General features: G+C 33.6%; 1 protein-coding gene and 1 non-coding gene across 4 annotated transcripts in view; both read right to left on the bottom strand.

Moving 5' to 3' along the window:
- The window catches only part of LOC129740396 (mushroom body large-type Kenyon cell-specific protein 1), a 532,001-nt gene that overhangs the window by 150,480 nt on the left and 355,338 nt on the right, over positions 1 to 26,183 (bottom strand). The gene's annotated exons all lie outside the window — the stretch shown is intronic.
- LOC129740754 (small nucleolar RNA SNORD90) lies at positions 23,115 to 23,222 on the bottom strand. The gene has a single exon (XR_008736369.1). It is a non-coding gene; the product is annotated as a small nucleolar RNA SNORD90 (small nucleolar RNA).

Genomic DNA, 26,183 nt, shown 5'->3' with positions numbered 1-26,183 from the left:
CAGGTCTCAAAGTCAATGTCGGAAAGACCAAGTCGATGGAGATCAACACAGGAAATCCCTCCAGTTTCATGGTAGCTGGGCAACAAGTTGAGAAAGTGGAGTGCTTCCAGTATCTTGGTAGCCAGATTACGCCTGATGGTGGTACCAGAAAAGACATCGAAACACGGATCAGAAAGGGCCGATTTGCGTTTGCGAGTCTCCGAAACATCTGGCGGTCAGGCCAGATCTCTCTACGAACAAAAATCCGAATCTTCAACTCAAACGTCAAATCCGTATTGCTGTACGGGTGCGAAACTTGGTGCACATATGCGGTGACGACGCGAAAACTGCAAGTATTTGTAAACCGCTGCCTGCGGAATATCATCCGCGCTTGGTGGCCTGGCAACTGGATCTCGAATGAGGAACTACATCGCCGGTGTCATCAAAAGGCGCTAGAAATCGAGATTCGGGAACGTAAGTGGAGATGGATTGGGCACACGCTGCGAAGAGATGAAAACGAGATTTGCAGAGAGGCGCTAGATTGGAATCCAGAAGGTCATCGAAGAAGAGGCAGACCCAGAAATTCGTGGCGGCGAAGCCTAGCCGCTGAAATCCGAACTGTCGACGAGAATCTTGACTGGGACCAGGTGAAGACGCTGGCTCCGGATCGTCAACAGTGGAGGTCTTTTACCACGGCCCTATGCACCGGAGGATCGGCGCGGGATCATTAAGTAAGTAGTAGTGTTGCCGAAATAACAAATGTTGCCATAGAAATTAATTATATATATATAGGGGAGAATGAGGATACTTGATCCCTGGGGATACTTGATTCCTTAGCTATATCTCGAAACTGAAATGTCTTACAAAGATCAAATGTTCTAGAAAAATGTGCCAAAATGAGTAAAATAACAATGCTTGTAGTTGAAAAAATTTTAACAAAATAATTGTTTGAGTAATTAAACTTTGTTTGAAAAATTTTACAAAATGTAACTTGAAGATCTTTTTTCATCACTTTAAAATGTTCCTTACATGGGAAAATTATGAAAAAAATATTTGTTCCAATGTATCAATCGTTCGAGCGTAAAATGAACTTCATAATTCCATATTTTCAAAGCAATGGAAAACTCTCAACTTTTTTCAGAAAAAGTTTTCTAAAATGTTGATTATGGGTATAATTGATCCCCTAGAGTTGGGTACAATTGATCCCCCTTCCAAACGGCATATTCTTCTTCTGAATTGATCGTTATGTTTGCTGATTACGAAATTACTAATATTTATCCAGAAAACTAATATTTATCAAACAATTGTCTGAAGAAAAGAGCAAAAATAATTAATTTTCTCTTAATTATAAAAAATAGCGCCTTTAAGTATGCAATGTTATTAGCGTTGAGACAAAGTTATAGAATTTTCTTCTTATGTCTGCTATAAATTGTGAAATGAGAACAAACATGACCAAAATAGTCAATTAACATTCTATCTTGGGGTTTTGTTTGATTTTTTCCATGGATTAGGGCTTCCTGAATAAAAGATCAAGTCTCCTTCAATAGGGGATCAAGTCTCCCCTAACTTCAGAAAAATCGCAATTTTTTTACTCCCACGAAAATGCTTCTAGTTCATCAACGGGTTAAAGTATCGTTCTAATTTTTGGAGCATAGAAACTTGAAGTTACAAGCTGTCAGAAAATGTCAAAGACGGTGAGTTGCTAAATTTTTCCAAAAAGATATGGTGAAAATAAGAATAGGGGATCAAGTATCCCCACTCTCCCCTATCTATCTTCAGTGCAGCCGAATACAACCATTACTTTTTTTTATTTGATTTGTCTTCTGCATATCCTTCATCTCATCTCTACAGAGCTGAAACAAAGTTAATTCACCTTGAATGTATTGCCAATTCCTAAAAGGTATTTTTTACCTCGTAGCGAGGTGAAATCAATGTTGCCAAAAAAAATCTGTATTTTTGCGAAAACAAATTCTGAATTTCTGTAATTTTACCAAAAAATTCTGTGATGGTTTCTGTGATGGAAAAAAAGCCATGAAAAATTAAGTCTTTTTTACATTTTACTGGATGAAAATGAATTAAAATTACTAATCTTATCACGTTTTCACAAAACAAAGTTGAAATTCCATAATTGATGTGGCTATAAAAATGATAATTTTGGAAATACGCACAAAATTTATAAAAAATCTGTGAATTCTGTGAATAGATCCAAAATTCTACGTTCTTTGACTCAGAATCTTTGATGAAAATTTTATGAAATTTTGGCAACTTTGGATGAACACAAAAAATGTACTTTTTACCTCGCCGCGCAAACTTGAATTGATCTGTATAGAAAATGGTTAATCTTGAAACGGTACCACATACCTGTTTATTGAAGTTGAGCAGTATTTTTCAATTCAAAGTTTTGGAATCGTGCGTAAGATTCGGAATTCGGAACAAATAGAATAATCTAGATTTAAATTTTATTTAGTTCTGAAATTTTCTTTACAAAAAGCTTTATTTATGTTACAGATGGCCGAAGTGAGCTTGAAAATGTTTTCCATATCGTATGTTTTTTTTAAATTCATGAACCAGCCACAGCAGGTGTCATTTATCTCTTTAGTTAGTAAATGGGAAAACGGTACAATTTATAATTATGCTCGGTGAATCCAAAAAAAAAGTAAAATTTACCTTTTTTCTAGGTGCAAAGAAAAAAGGTAAAATTCACCAGTGATAAAAGGTAAAATTTACTTCGAGAAAGGAGTGGAAAATTAGCTAGACACTCGGTAAAATTTACCTATTTTTGTTTACCGTGTGTGATTTCTTTTATAGGTACTACGACAAGGAAGGCCAATGGTTTCGGAGCCAAAAATTAACACGGGTAATTTTCTTTTGAATATTGTTGTAATCACCTTAATTATGATCTTTCCCGGACTTTTTCTCGCAACAGCAACACACCAGAATTCGCAAAAAAGTGTTTCACTACCAACCGCTTTTGACTTATTCCGCCGGATGAAGTACATTTTAATTCAATAGTGTAAGAGTTAAACAAGTGTAATGCTTTAAAGTGAAAACACAAATTTAATATTTAATAATAAACATTTGCAATGTTATCACTTCACTTTCAAAAATTCCTACGGCGATTGACCTGAAAAAAAATTTTTTTTTTGGGTCTGGAAACTGATCAAATTCGGTCAGAAAACAAACCAATTTATATCTGATTTCGGACCAATTTTGGTCTGGAAACGAACCGATTATTTTGACAGCTCACTGGTAAAAATCTATAGTCGTCTAAAAACTTTTTTAAATAGGTACTTATGTATAGAATTTTATTGATAACTCAAGTGAACAGCCTATGCCTATGTTTTAATGATTGATTTGGAAGATTTTGGCGTCCTGAACTTGAATCTTTTGACAGGTTTTTTCTATCACTTCTAGTTTTGGTTATATGGAGTTTATAAGTTTACCTACAGGCATGAACGGCAAAACTCCTCAGATCGGCTTGCCCAGTACAAGAGAGTATTAATTTTGTCATCTGCTCCCCCCAAGTTTTGCGGGGAGAGATAAATCGCACTGCAATCAATAGTGAGATGGTCAACATAAAAAAGTGAGCGAGAGCATTCACATCCGCTGATGTAGAGAATTTCCATATTCGGAAAAATCTATTGCGCATTGTGTTAAGGAGAAAACTGAGGGCTGACACGGTTTTTTCTTGGTACGTTTGCGAGAAAAGACGCTGCTCTCCAAACCAGAGGTGCCAGAGTTGTCTTGATTTTTCAAAAACTCTCTTATTTTCCTGATTTTTGATAACGAATCTTCAAAATGTCCTGAATTGTCCTGATTTTCAAAAAAGAAGGTGAATTATAATTAAATATGTGGTAAAATGATGAGAACATCAAACGAATCTGTAAAAAAAATAGTTTAACATCTTAAACCGATTGAAATCTTCGGATCAGATGATATTTAAACGGTGTTTTACGATATAAACATCAAGCCAGCCAAAAAGTTTATCTTTTATGTTGCAAAAATTAATGCGTACCTAGCATCGTTTTATCGCCTTCGTTAAAGCAATCTAAGAAGAGCTGCATTTTATTTGCACCAATTTACTTATGGCTTAAAAAATTCTGATTTTTCTCTTCGCGGTGTCCTGATTTTCAGACGAAACCACTTGGCACCACTGCTTCGAACGTCACCTTTGACAGTTATTTTTGCAAGAAACGAAATCCAAAAACAGCAGTGGGCATGGTAGCCACAAGTACAGATTTATCTTGAAGAGAAGAGATTTTTTCATTATTGGTACCAATTCTATATGCACAGAAGACAGATTTTAGACATGTTTTTAAAACAAATACAGATTTCACATTTTCAAGAAAAAAAATAGAACCCGTAGCGTTTTGAAAAAGAAACCATGAACGTTTATGGAATATTAATGGACAATTATGAATTATTAACACAGTTGAAAGTAACTGCTGGATTTAAAAAAAAAACACCTTTAAGATATTTAATTTATCTTAGGTTTATATTTTCGACCAGAAAGATGTTTTTTAATTTTAATTATTTGCATTTTACGGTCTTCGATCTCAATCAAACAATTTTTTATGTGAAATACTCGACGTTTCGGCCATTTTTTGTGGTCTTTCTCAAGGGAATTATCTGTCTGCTGTTATTGTCAACACCGTTTGAAAAAAACGATACTGGCAATAACAGCAGACAGATAATTCCCTTGAGAAAGACCACAACAAATTGTCGAAACGTCGGGTATTTCAAATAAAAAGTTGTTTGATTGAGATCGAAGACGTAAAAAGCCAAAAATTTAATTTTAAAAGTATTTAATTTTTTGATTTATTGAAAAATTGAGAGAACAGAAATGATATAACCAGTTAAACGTTTTACTAATATTTTGCACTGATGATTTTTTTTGTTATTGGTGCACATTTCGGAGAAGATTTTTTGTCGGTGAATTATGGAAATCTCCACGCTTGTCTACGGAGAGGGGGATAGGGGTTTGTGTCATGTCCACGTGGACATATTTCTTTCAAAATATTTTCTAAAGGTGAATAAATATTAAGATGTTCAAATCAAAATCTTAAAATTTGCAAAGCTTTCCAGCTTAAGTTTTTACAATAAGAAGCCACTTGAAAGCTAGTGACCCCCCGCAGCCCGTGGGGTAGAGAATAGCCTTCAAGTCTTCTAAGCCAGCGGGCATGACATCGAATCTCGGCCACGGCATACATAGTACATTTTCTGTGGGTTGGTGGTCTCAGCATTTGTAAAATGTCAGCTATCACATCTTCGAAAGGTGTACCTACGCTTAAAGTTTGGGAAAAAGGAATTTCTTCGAGAAAACATCAAGATTCATTGAGATCCTGTAAGTGTTTGTGTTAATTTTAATGAAAATTTAGAATTTTAAAATTATTTTATATTAGGAAATGCTTATTTGTTATTTTTTTCAAAATCAGCCATTTCAATAACAAAAAGGCAAAAAGTAAATAAATAGAGTTTTCTAACTGTCAAATTGGATTTAGAGAAAAAACAACTTCAGATCTGTCCACGTGGACATCCGGGGAGGGGGGTAGGGGTTTGCCAAATGTCCACGCTTGTCCACGGAGGGGGGGGAGGGGGTCAAAATCTCATTTTTCTGTCCACGTGGTATCTGAACGGCCCCTTACGCCTATTGGCCCTACACGAATAGAAAAATTAACCCCATTTTGAATAGGTGTAACTTCACGTACCAAAGAAAATGCATCAACAGGAAGTTTCGCCCAATGGAATTGTATCAATTTTTTGAAAGTTTTAAGTGATTTTAAGATGAAACCGCGTTTATTAGGTAGAGTTCAACAGCGTACATCCGGCATGACCGTTAACTCGATTTGTTAACATTTGGCAGTTTCGTTCTTTGCCGAACTGAAAACAGTTTTGTTTTCTCCCGGCTCTTTTTTGTTTCGGAGGAGCCGACCAACCATGCCTACAGATTACTCTACTTGGAGTTTTTTAAGTTTGAAAATGGATCAGATTTTAGTGAAATATATATATTTGTTAACTGAAGAACAAAACCTACACAATTATATTTTGCGTAGATATTCTAATTTCAGAGCTGGAAAGTTGATTTCAAAACTTGATTTTAACTTATTCTTTTAAATGTCATAGTGCAGAAATTTCTTGAATGATTTTTACTTATTTTCAAAAATTTAAAAAAACGAAAACGAATAAAAAATAAATAAAAGCACCCAAGTTAATCATAATGAGCTCTCAAATTCTTGCACTTTAAAAAAAATGTGAATGATGTGTTAAATTAGAATTCGATGAATGAATATTGAAGTTAAAATGTTTGTTTCAAATGCTGAACTTGTTTAGTTATACTTCTTAATAAAAACCCTTTCTTAAGACGAGGTTGGGTTTTTAATGTTAAGATCTAAGTTTCAATACAACAAATTTTTTTTGGAATAGTTAAACCATTAAAACGCCGCCGTTCCCAAAGTTAAGGACCTGAGTTGGGATTTTAGTCGAAAATTTCCCGTCTCATGTCCAACCATTGTTCGCTAGACGCGGTACTGCAGCGTTTTGATTTTGCTGGTGTATTGATATAGCGTAGTTTCGGCCAAGTTTACCATTAGGGGAAAACTGTACAAGACGCACCAGTTAAGCATAATCGCTATTTACAGCGATACCCATCATCTATGAACCAAATTGAAAGTTCACGACGATTCAGGGATCATATTTACATCTTATCAGAAAGAAATAATATATTAAAAACACGATTTTGGTTATATTTTTGTAAAAATCTTAAACAGCCAGAAAACAAGCCGCGGGGTAGAACGCCAAAACTAGTGGAGAGAACGCACCATACCGAATGGGTGGTGAGAAATGGAACAAAGATTATACGGAATATAGTTATTGAAACATCAAATTTTTTATTACATGTTCATCGTATTTTTGCAAACTAACCATACTTTGGCAAAAAAATCATTTTTTATTGCTTTATTTAACGAAAATTTTGCTTTTCAAAATTCACTTTTTTATTTCCTTATAGGTAAAACGCCTTCAGGTAGGCAACGAAATTCAATTCCTTGACTGATATCGCGGCAAACATGGCGGCAGACAATTTTTTCGAGTCAAATATTGGTGCACGTTTTTAACTCAAACAAGGACGAAATTTGTTGTAATTATGCATTCTTCTCGTCATTTAGGAGTCAGCAAATGAAAAGAAAGACATTTTGTTTTGACATTTGGTTTTTCTCAAAAGTTAACAGCATTCAAATTTTTAGCTTAAAACACGTGGTTTTGCGGGCATTCTGCCCCAATTTTGATATGATTAATTTTAGTTCAAATTTGTGGAAAGTTAGTGAAGTATAATAAAATACTAATAGCCATTCGAAAGTGTATACGAGTGTTATAACGAAAAGCTGCAGTTGGATCAGATAGCGCAGACTGGTTTACCATAAAACCTTATATGTTAATCATAAAAAATAACAAGTTTTAGGCACAATCCATTAATTCTCCTGTTTCTAAGAATTAGAGTCGTTTTTGTGAACTTTTCATCTAAAAATGATGAAAAAGCTCGTTTGCTACAATAAAAATGAAGAAAAACACCATTCGGAGCCAAAGGTTAGTTTATTTTTGAAAAAGAATGGCATGGGCCATTTTACCTCGCTGGTGCGTCTTGTATAGTTCTCCCCTACATTGAGCATTTTGTTTGGTCGTGCGAGGTCAATGTTCTCACCAGCACAGATTTAATAGACTTCTTTCGGGCACGAGGAAACCATCCAACGTTTCAGTGTGGGATGTGCTTGATTAGGACTACATTTTCTTAAAGCTGTCGACCTAAGTCTTTTCATTTACATATTTCCTTTTCTATCTTCTTTTCTTAAAAAGGTGCTTAACTTAGACATGAATTGTAAATAAGTTGACGAATTTGACTCCTCAAAACTCTAAGCTTTCAAATAAAGGAACTAAAAAACGTACCGCAAACTGCTTTTTAATATTTTTATATTTTGTTTGTTTTTTTTTCTGCCGCTGTCACCGAAAGTGCAAAACTGTTCGGGAGCAAACGGACACCAACTGTTTAGGGGTGGATCTTCCACGGCAACGGTTAGAACAAGAGGTGAAACCGTAGGGCCGCCTCAAGGAGAGACATAAGATCAGAACGGGTTTCCATGGCAGAATATTTGTGCACAAATGTGTTCCTACCGATATGGCACATCGAGGCAACCAAGTTCTACATATTTTATGGGACCCTTCACTCACCCCCCCTTCCCAAAATCGTGAGCTACAGTGAGTTTCGGGAGGTGAATAACGAGCGGGTGGCGAAAGTCGGTGAGACGAATTGCTTCATCACTTGTCAATGTTGCAATACGCGTGGGGCAATTTCCATTCCTGGAACGGGATGCCGGAAACTGCTTCAAGCAGTCAAATTTCAGGGGGTGGAGAACCTTTAAGATCTATCGCCGTTTGCTGCTCCCGGGGAACAGAGGGGTGCGTTAGTGATTACCGGGTCTATGGGGTTTGACAAGGGAGGTGGAAAACATGCCACGCGGCAGAATACACATTATGTAAACATTCGATATCCGGTTTCCGGCTGCAGTGGTCAGTTTCAATTCCGGCAATGCGGTTTTCGGTTCCGGGCCAAGAAGTTCCTAGCCAAGCGGGACCGAACGAGTAGATGGGAGTTCGGTCAGCGCCTAGGGATGAAGACAAGCTCAAGGAACTATCTATACCTATGTGTGTAATTTGATTCGAAATTTCGGCGCAACCAGAATTGGTTCGATGAACTTCGAAGACGTACTGCCTGATTCGATATAATTTATTTTACTTACTCAACGAAGTTCCAAATGCCTTCAATCCAATGATAAGTGCAGTTAAACTTACCTGAAAAAATAAGAAAAAAAATCATTCAGATGATTATTAAAACACAAAGGCTTTGTTTTTCCGAATTGTGATTATAGCTTCTGAATAGAACGTTTTCATCAAAATCAAAGAAGCACTTTTCAAATTAAAAATCTGTTACTCATCAGAACAGCTAAATACAGTTTGTTAGGCTTTCCATGAAGTAATGATGTAGATGATTTAGTTAAAAAAATTTATAACAATGTTAGAAAAAAGTGTGTGAATGTTAACACACATGAACACAGCAATTGAGCTCTGACCTAAACATCGTGATTATGTGTGTATTTAAAACCAGTTAAAAAAAACAAAAAGTATTTTTTTCTCTAAAAAAATTATACAAAAAACACACCAATAACCACTTTCAGCCACCGAAGCTCTGGCCCACAAAAATAAACAAATGGAACAACCAGTCAGTTTATAATTTGGGTTTTCCGAAATGGGGAAATAAATACAAGTAGGCCCTCAGTACCCATCAAAAACCTTTCCGGTGGGGAAAGGAAAACTCCCGCCGAAAGCGATCGATAAAATTTTTAATTATGATCCCGGTGTTTCTGTTTCCATGCTTTTTTTTGTTGTTGCACTTTCTCCCTCCCTCACTCAGTCCTGCAACAAAAATGCAGGTTCTACAGATTTTGTTGCTGTTTTCGGTAAAGGGTTCGGGATAATTTTTCTACCGCGGCATCGAATGCAATCGGTGTGATTTTCAATAAAAACTGAATTTGGAGAGATTCACAAAAAAGGGGTTATTTACATTCAGCAGGGGCCAAGTGTAGGCGACTTTTGATTGTAATAGTTTGATAAGTAAATAGAGGCTGATATCAATTTCATTACAGTTGTATCGATTGATGAAGCACAAGTTTCAAAGCGGCTAACGTGGTTCTGTAGTTTGCAATTTTTGATTTAGGAATAAAGATCCATAAACTTGGATAGTTATCATTGCTTTAAGAATTCATATAAATCTTCCAGTAAAATTCGAAAATCTATCCTGCATTTATGCTTTCTCATTATTTCTCATTTCTCATTTCCCATTTCTCATTTCTCATTTCTCATTTCTCATTTCTCATTTCTCATTTCTCATTTTTCATTTCTCATTTCTCATTTCTCATTTCTCATTTCTCATTTCTCATTTCTCATTTCTCATTTCTCATTTCTCATTTCTCATTTCTCATTTCTCATTTCTCATTTCTCATTTCTCATTTCTCATTTCCCATTTCCCATTTCCCATTTCTCATTTCTCATTTCTCATTTCTCATTTCTCATTTCTCATTTCTCATTTCTCATTTCTCATTTCTCATTTCTCATTTCTCATTTCTCATTTCTCATTTCTCATTTCTCATTTCTCATTTCTCATTTCTCATTTCTCATTTCTCATTCCTCATTTCTCATTTCTCATTTCTCATTTCTCATTTCTCATTTCTCATTTCTCATTTCTCATTTCTCATTTCTCATTTCTCATTTCTCATTTCTCATTTCTCATTTCTCATTTCTCATTTCTCATTTCTCATTTCTCATTTCTCATTTCTCATTTCTCATTTCTCATTTCTCATTTCTCATTTCTCATTTCTCATTTCTCATTTCTCATTTCTCATTTCTCATTTCTCATTTCTCATTTCTCATTTCTCATTTCTCATTTCTCATTGCTCATTTCTCATTTCTCATTTCTCATTTCTCATTTCTCATTTCTCATTTCTCATTTCTCATTCCTCATTTCTCATTTCTCATTTCTCATTTCTCATTTCTCATTTCTCATTTCTCATTTCTCATTTCTCATTTCTCATTTCTCATTTCTCATTTCTCATTTCTCATTTCTCATTTCTCATTTCTCATTTCTCATTTCTCATTTCTCATTTCTCATTTCTCATTTCTCATTTCTCATTTCTCATTTCTCATTTCTCATTTCTCATTTCTCATTTCTCATTTCTCATTCCTCATTTCTCATTTCTCATTTCTCATTTCTCATTTCTCATTTCTCATTTCTCATTTCTCATTTCTCATTTCTCATTTCTCATTTCTCATTTCTCATTTCTCATTTCTCATTTCTCATTTCTCATTTCTCATTTCTCATTTCTCATTTCTCATTTCTCATTTCTCATTTCTCATTTCTCATTTCTCATTTCTCATTTCTCATTTCTCATTTCTCATTTCTCATTTCTCATTTCTCATTTCTCATTTCTCATTTCTCATTTCTTATTTCTTGTTTTTCATTTCTCATATCTTATTTCTCATTTCTTATTTCTCATTTTCATTCCGCATTTCATATTTTAAATTTTTGATTTTAGAATCTACTTTTCTTATTTTTCGATTTTATCATCAGTTCTTTTTTTTTGTATTGCATTTCATTTTTGATATTTCATTCATCACTTTTTCGTTTAAATTTTTCCATTGCTTATCTCTCACTGCTTATCTCTTATTCCTTATTTATCTTTTTACAATCCTTATGTATACCTAATTTCCGATTTGAGTTAGATTGATGGTCTATTATAACTGATAGAAATGGAAAATCTTTTTGGACTGGGAATTTTTTTTCAATCGAAAATTTTAATTTGAATGTTGAGTGGATAGAAAAATTCTGTCTGAATAACACTTTTTGGATATAGGGTAAGTGAGCCTTAACTTGGCATGCTCCTTATCTTGGAATGTTAAAATGCATTATGGTGTTTTTGATGTCAAACATTTGCTAAAAAATAAAACAAAATCAAACATAACAGAAAATCGCATATTGCAACATCCTGCATAGCATTTGTTCACAATTGAATTCAAATGACTACGAAATAAATTGAAATAATAGATTGGGTACATTCACCCTGTTCTTAAATTTACCGAATGGTTTTCGCATGTTTGCTCTTGAGAAAAAAAAATATTTCTATTATAATGTCAACAAGTTTTGGGTGAAGATCCATTTAATATTGTCTGCTTTGAAAAGGAAAATTGTCATTTTCATTGTCAAAAAAACAGAACATACCTAATTCTTTATTACAACTAAAAACCATTCAGACTCAACATTTACAAATGTCTAAAGAGCCCGTTCAGATCTGTCAATTGCAGTTCCAGCGGCGATAAGAGAGGCAAAACAAAACAGAAGTAAGCCCAAATAAGAGTTAAAATTGACAGACATCGAAAAAACAACTATCTGTTTATGAAGCTTTTGGCAGCAGGATTGAGGCTCGATTAAAAATTCATTTTCAACGTGTGGAATTTCTTTTTTTTTTTTGTAATTTTTTCCTCGATTGGAACGTACGGCGGGAGATATCCGATAGGGACTCCCCACACATATTTAGCAGTCAGAAACCTACTACATGTAGGTATCGATGAATTCATTGCGGTGTTTGGGCCGCAGTTATCGGAAGGTAAAATGCAGTTTTTCGGATTTAAATTTAATGCGCAAATATAATTTTTTAAGCCTGGTGCCATTTGATTTTTTGCGTTCTCACTTTTTGCTATCAGGTATCTGCCGACCGGGTCGGGGAAATTGATGCAAATATTTTTTTTTCTCTTTCCTTCCGCTCAGCTCGGGGATGAAGTGTGAATGTTCAGGACCGGAAGCGAGAATTCGCACACAAATGGGCAGCATATGAGTGAAATAAATTTCATTTTTTCCCGCCCCAGCTGCCTCTGGAATCCAGGATACAGGAAAAAAAGTTATGGAACATCACATTATTTCAGGCAACAGCCGATTCACGGGATAAAAGTGTAATTTTTATGTTTATGCGTGGAATGATGATTTTATTTGCCTTTTCAAAACAGGTTGATTGTTAGCCCATCGGGCATAATGGAGCGAGCGAAAAAAAAAAACACACATTTGAGTTGAAAAATATGACCCCTGGATTGTCCTGAGTAATAAGCCTATGATCATACCTAGATAGATACATATTTGTATGATGACGACATTTGACGGGGCTCGACCAGAGGTGGCAGCACTCGCGCTGTAGGTTGACAGCTGAAACGAGGGGTGTTACGATTTTTTGTTTTGCCATCTTTCCAAACGAACGCAACGTGGAAAGGCAAAAAAAAGGCGGGAAGAGCAAGGTGTGCGCGGCTTGAGGGATCTGAATAAATTATGTTGATGTTTTAAAATGCAGTACATCACACCAGAAATGTCTGGTAATTGCTTATTGATTTTTATTTGATGTTTCCGAATGTGATTGACGCGATATTTCTGGTTGTGGTTTGGGTGTACTGAATAGTGTCGGTAAGAATAACAGGAAATTTGTTTTTTTTTCCTATCTTACTCCCACTCAACTCTGACCATTTCTGGTTTCGGAATCGGTTCAAAGACTTTAATCACAGCCGGAAGGATAATTATGTTAATATGAACTGTCAAATTCGATGTTCACTGAACGAACAAATTGGGCCCTGAAGGTGACGATAATGGCATAAAATAAGGTTTCAATTGCAATCAAATTTTACCCAGGCATTTAACCAATAAATTATTAATGGAAATGTATTTTAGTTGTAAAAAAACTTATATTCAGATAACCTACCAAAAGATTGAAACTTCATTTTGAAGAGTTTTGAAATTACGTTAAAAAAACGTCTTAAATCGATAGGGAAATGAAAAAAAACAAAAATTAAGATAGTGGTTTCAGTTTAGTTGACAATTGTGAATAGACAAGTAAGAAATCACAACTGTTGCACTAACTGCGAAATGAAATTTTAGAAATAAGAGTTGCAAATTGAGGATTGTTGAAAAAAATTGAAAACAGAAACAATGAATGGCGAAAAATTGAACACTGATAATGAAATGTATAGCATAAAGAATTAAAAGTTGGGGATTGACACACGAGTAAGTATGGTAAATTTATTATTAGAAACCTTAAATTGAAATTCAAAACCCGGAAAAATAGGATCAGGAAAAATAAAATATTGAAACAAAATTTACGAATTGAGAAAACATCAAATCAAAAATTCTCAAATTGAGGATTAAGTATTGTAAATAATGAATGGAAGCGCTTGGGATCAGAGGGGTGCTAGTACCTACATGATAGTTTCGGAAAACGCGCTTCAAAAATGTGAAGGTACTCGATTTTTCATACATTTCTCGAATTAGAGCAGTTTTAATTCAATCGAAAAAGTGTTCAAAAAATTATACAAAAAGTCGAATTTTGCACCAGATGTACATTGAAACATGAAGAATCGGTAGGTTTACTTAACTCCAAATTGATGATTTTGGACATGCACCCCTCTGATCCTAAGGGTTTCATTTATAATTAAAAATTAAAAATTGAGCATAAAGACTGAGAAATGAGAAATAAGGGACTCAGATCTAAAACAATATAAATTTAAAAAATTATCAATGTTTGGTGCAAAAAATCAAACGTTTTTTCAAATCTCAATTTGATTTTTTTTAATCTAAGGCATACTTTCAAATGATTTGAAAAATACAACTTTCTGCAAAATAAATCGAAAATTGCACAAAAAAATCACCATCTTGTTTTTCCGACGATGCTTTAAAGCTGTAATGTCCTTGGACTACGAAGACCTCAATTGAAATTTGCTTATTCATAACTAGGAGTTCTGAATAAAAAATCCGCATTTCAGAGTAAATTAGTTAAAAAAAATCATTCATTGGATTGAGAATTAAGAACTCGTTATTGACAATTGGAAATTTAATAATTGAGAATGAAGGATTGGAAATTGAAAAGTGAGACTTTAGAAATAAGGATTCAGAATTGAAAATTGAGAATCTAAAATTAAAAAAAGAATTTAGACTACGAATTGCGAATAAAGGTATTGAAATTAAAGATTTAGAAAAAAGATTTGAAAATGTTAAAATATTTAGAGATTTATGAAATGAAAATTTAAAACAGAGAATTGAGAATTACGAGGAAAATCTGAAAGCTTAGTATTGAGAGTTCAAAATCAAAAATTGAGAACTTGAAATTGTTACTCCCGAACCGAAAAATTTATAAATGATAATAAAGAATCAAAAATCATATAATGATAATTGACCCGAAATTGACAGTTGAAAATAAGTTATAAAGAACTGAGAATTGCAGATTGAGAATAGAGAAATGAGAACTGAAGATTGAAACCTGAAATTTTAAAGTTGTGCATTGGGAATTGAGAATTGAGAATTGAGAATTGAGAATTGAGAATTGAGAATTGAGAATTGAGAATTGAGAATTGAGAATTGAGAATTGAGAACTGAGAATTGAGAGATGAGTATTGAGGATTGAGAAATGAGAATCGGGAGTTGAGAATTGAGGATTAAAAATTAAGAATTAAGAATTGAGAATTGAGAATTGAAAATTGGGAATTTTGAAGTGATAATTGAGAATTGAGAATTTGGAATTGAGAATTGAGAATTTAGAGTTGAGAATTGAGAATTGAGGATTGGAAATTGAAGATTGAGAATTGAGAATTGAGAATTGAGAATTGAGAATTGAGAATTGAGAATTGAGAATTGAGAATTGAGAATTGCAAATTAAAAATTGAAAATTAAATTGAGAATTGAGAATTGGGAATTGAAAATTAAGAATTGAGAATTGAGAATTTAGGGTTAAGAATTGAAAATTGAGAATTGAGAATTGATAATTGGGAACTGAGAATTGAGAATTGAGAATTGTGTTATCTTATTTTAATCGCCGCTGGGATATATTCTTATTTAATTTTTGGCATTTCGGCGAGTTGTGAAAATTCAAGGTAGAATATTTAGAAAGAACATGAAAGTATTATAGGTGGAAAGATCAAAGCTAGAGCGCTTTGGGTAGAAGAAATTGAATAGTTGGTGAAAATGTGAGCAGGGCTTTTGTTGTGTGAACAGCTTTTGAACTACTTGCGTGATTCTTTGCCGCGCGCCGCCCGGTCGGACACAATCTCACATGTGTTCGACCCGTCCGTGTTTCAATGTGGGTAGGAATGCGATGGGTTTCTTCATCGCTTAGTATCAACATTGAAACGGCGCGCGGCAAAGAATCACGCAAGTAGTTCAAAAGCTGTTCACACAACAAAAGCCCTGCTCACATTTTCACCAACTATTCAATTTCTTCTACCCAAAGCGCTCTAGCTTTGATCTTTCCACCTATAATACTTTCATGTTCTTTCTAAATATTCTACCTTGAATTTTCACAACTCGCCGAAATGCCAAAAATTAAATAGGAATTGAGAATTGAGAATTGAGAATTGAGAATTGAGAATTGAGAATTGAGAATTGAGCATTGAGAATTGAGAATTGAGAATTGAAAATTGAGAATTGAAAGTTAAAAATTGAAAATTGAGAATTCAGAATTGAGAATTGAAAATTGAGAAATGAGAATTGAGAATTGAGAATTGAGAATTGAGAATTGAGAATTGGGAATTGAGAATTGAGAATTGAGAATTGAGAATTGAGAATTGAGAATTGAGAATTGAGAATTGAGAATTAAGAATTGAGAATTGAGAATTGAGAATTGAGAATTGAGAATTGGGAATTGAGAATTGAGAATTGAGAATTGAGAATTGAGAATTAAGAATTGAGAATTGAGAATTGAGAATTGAGAATTGAGAATTGAGAATTAAGAATTAAGAATTGAGAATTGAGAATTGAGAATTAAGAATTGAGAATTGAGAATTGAGAATTGGGAATTGAGAATTGAGAATTGAGAATTGAGAATTAAGAATTGAGAATTGAGAATTGAGAATTGAGAATTGAGAATTGAGAATTTAGAATTGAGAATTGAGAATTGAGAATTGAGAATTGATAATTCAGAAATGAGAATTGAGAATTGAGAATTGAGAATTGAGAATTTAGAATTGAGAATTGATAATTGATAATTGATAATTGAGAATTGCAGACTGAGAAACGAAAATTGAGAATTGAGAAATAAGAATTGAAAATTTAGAATTGAATTTTGAAAATTGACAAACGAAAATTGAGAGTGGATAATTGAGAATTGAGAATTGAGAATTGATAATTGAGAATTGAGAATTGAGAATTGAGAATTGAGAATTGAGAATTGAGAATTGAGAATTGAGAATTGAGAATTGAGAATTGAGAATTGAGAATTGAGAATTGAGAATTGAAAATTGAGAATTGAAAGTTAAAAATTGAAAATTGAGAATTCAGAATTGAGAATTGAAAATTGAGAAATGAGAATTGAGAATTGAGAATTAAAAATTTAAAAATGAGAATTGAGAATTGAGAATTGAGAATTGAGAATTGAGAATTGAGAATTGAGAATTGAGAATTGAGAATTGAGAATTGAGAATTGAGAATTGAGAATTGAGAGTTGAGAATTGAGAATTGAAAATTGAGAATTGAAAGTTAAAAATTGAAAATTGAGAATTCAGAATTGAGAATTGAAAATTGAGAAATGAGAATTGAGAATTAAAAATTTAAAAATGAGAATTGAGAATTGAGAATTGAGAATTGAGAATTGAGAATTGAGAATTGAGAATTGAGAATTGAGAATTGAGAATTGAGAATTGAGAATTGAGAATTGAGAATCAAGAATTGATAATTGAGAATTGAGAATTAAGAATTGAGAATTAAGAATTGAGAATTGAGAATTGAGAATTGAGAATCAAGAATTGATAATTGAGAATTGAGAATTGAGAATTGAGAATTAAGAATTAAGAATTGAGAATTGAGAATTGAGAAATGAGAATTGAGAATTGAGAATTGAGAATTGAGAATTGAGAATTGAGAATTGAGAATTGAGAATTGAGAATTGAGAATTGAGAATTGAGAATTGAGAATTGAGAATTGAGAATTGAGAATTGAGAATTGAGAATTGAAAATTGAAAATTGAAAATTGAAAATTGAAAATTGATAATTCAGAAATGAAGATTGAGAATTGAGAATTGAGTATTGAGAATTCAGAATTGAGAATTGAGAATTGAGAATTGAGAAGTGAGAATTGAGAATTGAGAATTGAGAATTGAGAATTGAGAATTGAGAATTAAGAATTGAGAAATGAGAATTGGGAATTGAGAATTGAGAATAGAGAATTGAGAATTGAGAATTAAAATAGAGAATTGAAATTGAGAATTGAGAATTGCAGACTGAGAATTGAGAATTGAAAATTCAGAATTAAGAATTGAGAATTGAGATTTGAGAATTTGTTATTGAGAATTGAGAACTGAGGCTTGTAAATTAAGAATTCAGGATGGATAGTTTTGATTTTTGAATTGATTCTCAAGAAATGAAAATTGAAAATTGAGAACTAAGAATTGAAAGTTTAAAACTTAAAACTTATAGATTGGGGATTTAGGATTTCAAATGAAGATCTTCAATCAATTATTAGGAAATAAAGATTGACAATAAAGAATCGTAAATTGAGCATTAAGAGTCTAGATCTCAGAATTAAGACTTGGAAATTTAAAATTGAGATCTATGATTACAAAACCTTGTACACATTAAGAATTTTGATGTAAGTATTGAGAAATGGCTTTCGAGAACTTAGAATCGGAAATTGATAATTGAGAATTGAGGATAGAGAACTGAAAATTGGCAATAATGAATTTTAAATAAAATCTAAAATTTAAAAATTATAACTCCAGACTTGCGATTTGAAAATTAAAAATTGAGACATGATTGAGAAATGATAAACGAGATTTGGAAAATGATAGTCAGTAAAGGGTTAACATTTAAAATACATAATTTGTTCGTTTTAGGAAACATTCGGTCTAGGCAAAATTGAACGGCGTTTGTATTTAGAGAACTGAGAATGGAGAATGAAGAATACAGAACTAAAAATGGAGATGGAGGATAAAAACAAAAAAAAAATAAAGGTTTGAGATTTGAAAAAGAAGAATCGAGATTTGGGATCAGAGCATAGAGAATTGAAATTTGAGAGCTAATAATTCAAAATTGTGAATTGAAAAATGAGTTTTAGATTGATAATGAGGAATTGAAAATTATAAACAGGAAATAGAGAAGTGAGAAGAAAAAATTGAGAATTGAGAATATAGAATTGAGTTTTGAGATTAGAAATTGAGAATTGAGAGTTCAGAATTTAGAATTGACAATTAAGTATTGAGTGTTCAATTCGGAGTTCAGAAAAAAAAAAGAAAATTGAAAAATTATATATAGAGAATTGAAGATGTAGGATGAGGAAATGTAAACTGATGTTCGAAAATTGAGAATGTTGAAATAAAATTGAGATTTTTGAATAGTTATGATTTTCTATTAGCTTATATAGAACTGGGAGCTGCCAAGAGGGATCTCTTTTTGGGAACAGAGAGCTGAAAATTTAAAACTTATCATTCAAAATTTTATATTTTGAATTGTGAGTACAGGAGAAGAATTAAAAACCGAGAATTGAAAGTCAAGAGTTCAGTACTGAGCAGTTTTTTTTGGGAGGCATTGAATGAAGAAAAATTAAAAATGATAATTGAAAAATGAAAAATAGGAACTGAAAATTGATGTTGGTTCTCAACAACATTGGTCACCTTAAGCTGAAAACCAACAGTGAATTATGGAAGACACGATTAATGTTTTAAAAACAATCCACATACGCGGTTTGAGTTAGGCAGAAAAATTGTTTAACATTTCAAAAATTCTATTTATTATCCAATTGATCCTCGAATTCTGTTGTTAATACTTTTAAACCGTTAAAATGTTCATGAAAACATTTAGCCACCCTTATATGCAGCGGTCAAAAGTTTGCGTTTGATGTTAATTTTTTTTGTATTTTTATAAATCGATATATCTGGGACCAGAATTTAGTCTTAGGAGTACCTCACTATTTCACAGAATGACAGCTCAAAATCGCTGAACTAATTGATAGGAATGGACAATTTATAAATTTTAGATGCCTAAAGCTGCCTTCGATCATTGATGCAGGCTCATAAAAATGGCTTGCGAGTTGTGTTGTAGATTCAACTGTGCGATCAAATCACACATAATCTGTCAGCTTTAAAACCAACCACAATGAGCGGATTTTTGTTTCCTTTTTTTCACTATCCAGCATATTGTACCCCGTGAGCTCCAAAATTTAATGAATATAAATAACTCTTGCAGGGTGGAAGCGAAAACAGTTGGAGCTGAAGTTGAAAAAAAAACGCTGGAGCCGTTTTTTCTCTCTCTGTTTTACAGCGTCATTTCATTCTGCGGACTCTGTCTCTTTCACTTTGGGCTCAAAATCGTCACACCATATTATCAACACGCTTATTATTTGTAAAAACAGTCATGCAAAATTGATATAAATGACAATATACAATATTTATGTGCCCCGATGCCTGCTGGAGTGGAAAACCGCCAGGTTTGGCTTAACAGAGCAGAGTACATGATTGTTCATCCCCCCCTACTCGGAGTTGTTTCTTCTAACCTTGCTCCTATCCTTTCTTGCCCGTTCGCAGTATGATCCCTATTTTTTAACAGTTTTCCAAAATTCTTCGTTGAAAAAATTGATTTTATGATTTTATAAAAATTAACATTTTCCTCTTCCTATACTGCTACTATTGTAGCCCGGCAACACCCCATTCGAAACAGTGAAAAATCCCTTCCTACGACTCGGAAGCTGTCACAAAAAATTCTTTTCCGAAAATGTTTAAAATTCCACCACGTCGCCGATCTTGACCCCGTTTGCAACTTCACTTTATCTCGGAATAAGCGGGCAAAAATGGGAGTCAAAAAAAAGGGATGCCAATTCGGAGAAGAATCCGGATCTGTATGGCGGAAAGGGGGGATGACAGGGTGTTTCCCGAAATCGAAATTTCATATCGATACCCGCAAAAATCCGGTTTACGGGCAAAGCGAGAGACAGACAGACAGACACAGAGTGAGAGAGATGGTTGAGTTGGGTTCGGTTGGGGTGAAAAATAAAAACTTGATTCTGCCACGTCATGTGTTGATAATTTGGAATCCACCAGCATACATTCATACATAAATACATATCTTTATGTGAATTGTGTTACCACCAACCAACCTTCGGGCCATTAACGCCAAATAGTATATAAGAGTTTCCCCCAATTTTGTCATTTTTTTCTACTGTTAATGTAAACTCATTTTGAATGATATCAGATGAATTCGGTTTAATTATCGATTCATTTTAAACTTGGATTATTGGTGAGCAAATCAGCCTCTAGTAAGTTTAAAAACACTACAAAAAAAAAAATAACAAACTGCCATTCAAAAGTTGAAATCACAAATAAAACTTTTAAAACATTTATTCAAAATAAGTAAACTTTCTTAAGATTGAAAAATAAGGATTCAAATTTGAAATTCAGAAGTTAAATTCGGATAAAAAATACAAAATAAAGAATCGAAAGAATCGAAAGAAAGAATTCAGATTCAGAATTCAGATTCAGAATTCAGATTCAGTATTCAGAATCAGAGTTCAGATTCAGAATTCAGATTCAGAATTCAGATTCAGAATTCAGATTCAGAATTCAGATTCAGAATTCAGATTCAGAATTCAGATTCAGAATTCAGATTCAGAATTCAGATTCAGAATTCAGATTCAGAATTCAGATTCAGAATTCAGATTCAGAATTCAGATTCAGAATTCAGATTCAGAATTCAGATTCAGAATTCAGATTCAGAATTCAGATTCAGAATTCAGATTCAGAATTCAGATTCAGAATTCAGATTCAGAATTCAGATTCAGAATTCAGATTCAGAATTCAGATTCAGAATTCAGATTCAGAATTCAGATTCAGAATTCAGATTCAGAATTCAGATTCAGAATTCAGATTCAGAATTCAGATTCAGAATTCAGATTCAGAATTCAGATTCAGAATTCAGATTCAGAATTCAGATTCAGAATTCAGATTCAGAATTCAGATTCAGAATTCAGATTCAGAATTCAGATTCAGAATTCAGATTCAGAATTCAGATTCAGAATTCAGATTCAGAATTCAGATTCAGAATTCAGATTCAGAATTCAGATTCAGAATTCAGATTCAGAATTCAGATTCAGAATTCAGATTCAGAATTCAGATTCAGAATTCAGATTCAAGATTCAGATTCCGAATTCAGATTTAGAATTCAGATTCAGAATTCAGATTAAGAATTCAGATTCAGAATTCACATTCAGAATTCAGATTCAGAATTCAGATTCAGAATTCAGATTCAGAATTCAGATTCAGAATTCAGATTCAGAATTCAGATTCAGAATTCAGATTCAGAATTCAGATTCAGAATTCAGATTCAGAATTCAGATTCAGAATTCAGATTCAGAATTCAGATTCAGAATTCAGATTCAGAATTCAGATTCAGAATTCAGATTCAGAATTCAGAATCAGAATTCAGATTCAAAATTCAGATTCAGAATTCAGATTCAGAATTCAGATTCAGAATTCAGATTCAGAATTCAGATTCAGAATTCAGATTCAGAATTCAGATTCAGAATTCAGATTCAGAATTCAGATTCAGAATTCAGATTCAGAATTCAGATTCAGAATTCAGATTCAGAATTCAGAATTCAGATTCAGAATTCAGATTCAGAATTCAGATTCAGAATTCAGATTCAGAATTCAGATTCAGAATTCAGATTCAGAATTCAGATTCAGAATTCAGATTCAGAATTCAGATTCAGAATTCAGATTCAGAATTCAGATTCAGAATTCAGATTCAGAATTCAGATTCAGAATTCAGATTCAGAATTCAGATTCAGAATTCAGATTCAGAATTCAGATTCAGAATTCAGATTCAGAATTCAGATTCAGAATTCAGATTCAGAATTCAGATTCAGAATTCAGATTCAGAATTCAGATTCAGAATTCAGATTCAGAATTCAGATTCAGAATTCAGATTCAGAATTCAGATTCAGAATTCAGATTCAGAATTCAGATTCAGAATTCAGATTCAGAATTCAGATTCAGAATTCAGATTCAGAATTCAGATTCAGAATTCAGATTCAGAATTCAGATTCAGAATTCAGATTCAGAATTCAGATTCAGAATTCAGATTCAGAATTCAGATTCAGAATTCAGATTCAGAATTCAGATTCAAGATTCAGATTTCGAATTCAGATTTAGAATTCAGATTCAGAATTCAGATTAAGAATTCAGATTCAGAATTCAGATTCAGAATTCAGATTCAGAATTCAGATTCAGAATTCAGATTCAGAATTCAGATTCAGATTCAGAATTCAGATTCAGAATTCAGATTCAGAATTCAGATTCAGATTCAGAATTCAGATTCAGAATTCAGATTCAGAATTCAGATTCAGAATTCAGATTCAGAATTCAGATTCAGAATTCAGATTCAGAATTCAGATTCAGAATTCAGATTCAGAATTCAGATTCAGAATTCAGATTCAGAATTCAGATTCAGAATTCAGATTCAGAATTCAGATTCAGAATTCAGATTCAGAATTCAGATTCAGAATTCAGATTCAGAATTCAGATTCAGAATTCAGATTCAGAATTCAGATTCAGAATTCAGATTCAGAATTCAGATGAATTCTGAATTCTGAATCTGAATTCTGAATCTGAATTCTGAATCTGAAATCTGAATTCTGAATCTGAATTCTGAATCTGAATTCTGAATCTGAATTCTGAATCTGAATTCTGAATCAGAATTCAGATTCAGAATTCAGATTCAGAATTCAGATTCAGAATTCAGATTCAGAATTCAGATTCAGAATTCAGATTCAGAATTCAGATTCAGAATTCAGATTCAGAATTCAGATTCAGAATTCAGATTCAGAATTCAGATTCAGAATTCAGATTCAGAATTCAGATTCAGAATTCAGATTCAGAATTCAGATTCATAATTCAGATTCAGAATTCAGATTCAGAATTCAGAATTCAGATTCAGAATTCAGATTCAGAATTCAAATTCAGAATTCGGATTAAAAGTTCAGATTCAGTTCGCTTATTTGGTATGTAGATCCATTGTCTTAACCTAAATCATATCAGTACTTGCCATTGCCATATTTCTTTTTGTTGAGTGTCTCAGCTTCTTGTTAGCTTACCTGTAAATAGAAACAAAAATACATAATCGTTATTAAACAGTTGGTACAGATAAGGTCGTTTTTTTTTGTTGAAAATAATTTTGGTACGATGACTGATCCGAGAACATATTTATTGAAGTTTCCTTTTAATAGTTTTTTTTCCCGTTGGAGGAATCATGATGCGATTATGAATGACGATTATAAATTTTTAATTTTGAATCGACAAAGTCCTTACAAAACTGTTTGGAAGCTTCGGAAGATATTGATTGTTTTTTAGGTTATATTTTTTTCTTTACCAGCATTATGACATTCGTGTCAAAAGAAAATGATGGTTATTATGTTATACGCAGTGTGATTTTTTTTAAAGTCAACTAATCCTCGTTCTAGTAAGTCTGAAGTAGATTAAAGTTCTTCCAAATGAACATTTCGATCGGGGGTTGCCTTTCATGAGCAAATCCAACGAGTGGGTGCTCCATGTGGTTTATCTATAGGTGGGGACAACTAAAAACTTTAGTATTAGTTCGTTGTATCCATACAGTTGTTTATAAACGATTGTGACGTAACGCGACGCCATCATGGAGTCAAGTATAAGGCGTCCAAATGTAGCCATAGAAACTTATTGGGAGGAATGTTTGAGAAGCAAATAAAGTTGTTTATTATTTAGAACTCATAGCGTCGCCTTACTGAACGTCGGGAAGAAAAAGCGTAAATAAAAGGGTGCTTTGATTGTTATTTTGCAAACAACATGAAAAGTTGCATGTCGTCGATGAATGACGACTTCAACGTCGAGGCGCTCATGAACGATTGTGACGTAGCAATCAAAACATTGAAAAAACTGATTCTCACACTCGTGCAAGGGTAGTCTTGTCCCCACCTATAGATAAACCACATAGGTGGGTGCTTACCCCCGGAAGGACATTACCCGGCTGGGGTAGCGGCTGGTTAGAAAGGATGAAACACAGGGACGAAAGAGAATAAAAAAAAAACCTCCCGAAACAAACTTGTTTCGTCTTGTGCAAACATCATCCCCCCTTTCCCCATGTGATTACGCGAAAGTAAACATTTGCTGCTCCCCCCCCGGCGGCTCTGTTTCGCCACAACTTTTGCTACCTTCATACGTTCATTGATGCCTCCCGCCGTTAACAAAACGAGCGAACGAACCGGGAAGTGCAATGAAAATTTAAAGAATGCAACAGAAAAAAAACGCTTTTCCAAAAAACCCCGTTCCGAGACTTTTGGTTGGATAACCCAACCATTCATTTTGGGAGAGACTTAAACGTGCCATTTTAGGGGTTGGAAAACTTCAAAGATGAGGAGTCAGACTTCGTTTAGCCGGTGCCGTCCGGTGCCAATACAGTCGGGTTTGTTGACAAGCCCTTTTGAAATGTTTGTCTAGAGTTTCGATGGCGCTGCCGCGCTACCTTCTAACCGGATGCACCAAAACGGGGCAGACACAGACCGGGGGTATTCCATAAAGAGGAAAAATTGAAATGCATCCTTTTTTTCGGGCCCAGATAATGTGTGCAAAAATGTAACACACAAGCAGTCTGTTTCAGGCACTGGATGTTCGTATGTGTGTGTGTTTGTGGTTGGGTTTGTGTGCGATGCTCGTACGGGACCAGATTTGTTTGCCCGGTTTTTTCGCAAAGTTGGGGTGCGCTATTTCGATGCAGAAAAAATAATCAAACATTCAGTGGTTTTTGCTGTTGTTGTTGCTGCAGGGAAAAAATCCCGGATTATTTTTTTTTATTTTCACAACCCCTTTAAAATTGAGCGCGGAATTTTTAGGCACCAAGGGGGCAGAAAAAATTTGTCCCGCACCGCATGGTGTGCATGTGCAAATATTTTGTGCCAGTGAATAAATGTGTGCAGTCTCTGAACGCACATACATATAAAAGTTTGGTAGGGCTGTGATCGTAAATATAGTGTGTGCACCTTTTGCCGGTATGGGTCCCAGTACATAATTATGTACACAAAAATTAGCTCATTTTAAAACCAAAAGAACGCACGTACATACGTCAATTCGCTCGAAGCTCAAAATTCCATTTTTTTTCCGCCATCCTGCGGCCATTTCCGGTACCGACTTTGTTTTCCCCAAAACAGTCAGGCGTCGGGAAAAAATCGAACATGTGCAGCAATCATGTGCCTGTGTTTGTGTGTCGTGTTTGAAAAATAAAAGTGGCAAGGTATGTCATTAACAGAATGTTCTGGTGGAAAACTGTCCAACTCGAGAGCAGCTTCATAAATGTAATCGATTACAGTTTGGTGAGCTTCAGTTATGAAACTCATTCAAAATCCAAAACTGAATTAAAAAAAAAAATTTGGGCCAGGGAAGCCATTTTTTGGCTCAAAAGCAAACTACTGTCGATCTTGCCGAACGACAGTCCGACTTGAGAATGTTATATTCTAACTAGACAAGTGTGCTTTATAGCTTCTAAAAACTTTTCAAACTTTTTTGAGTAGTTTGGATTTTAAAACAGTTTTCCCAATCAAATTTCAGCAAAATTTTGAGGCAAACCATTT

Source organism: Uranotaenia lowii, chromosome 1 (genome assembly GCF_029784155.1).
Source record: "Uranotaenia lowii strain MFRU-FL chromosome 1, ASM2978415v1, whole genome shotgun sequence".
Lineage (NCBI taxonomy): Eukaryota > Metazoa > Arthropoda > Insecta > Diptera > Culicidae > Uranotaenia > Uranotaenia lowii.
The sequence above is the reverse complement of the archived record's forward strand: the minus strand, read 5'-3'. Positions and strand labels throughout refer to the sequence as shown.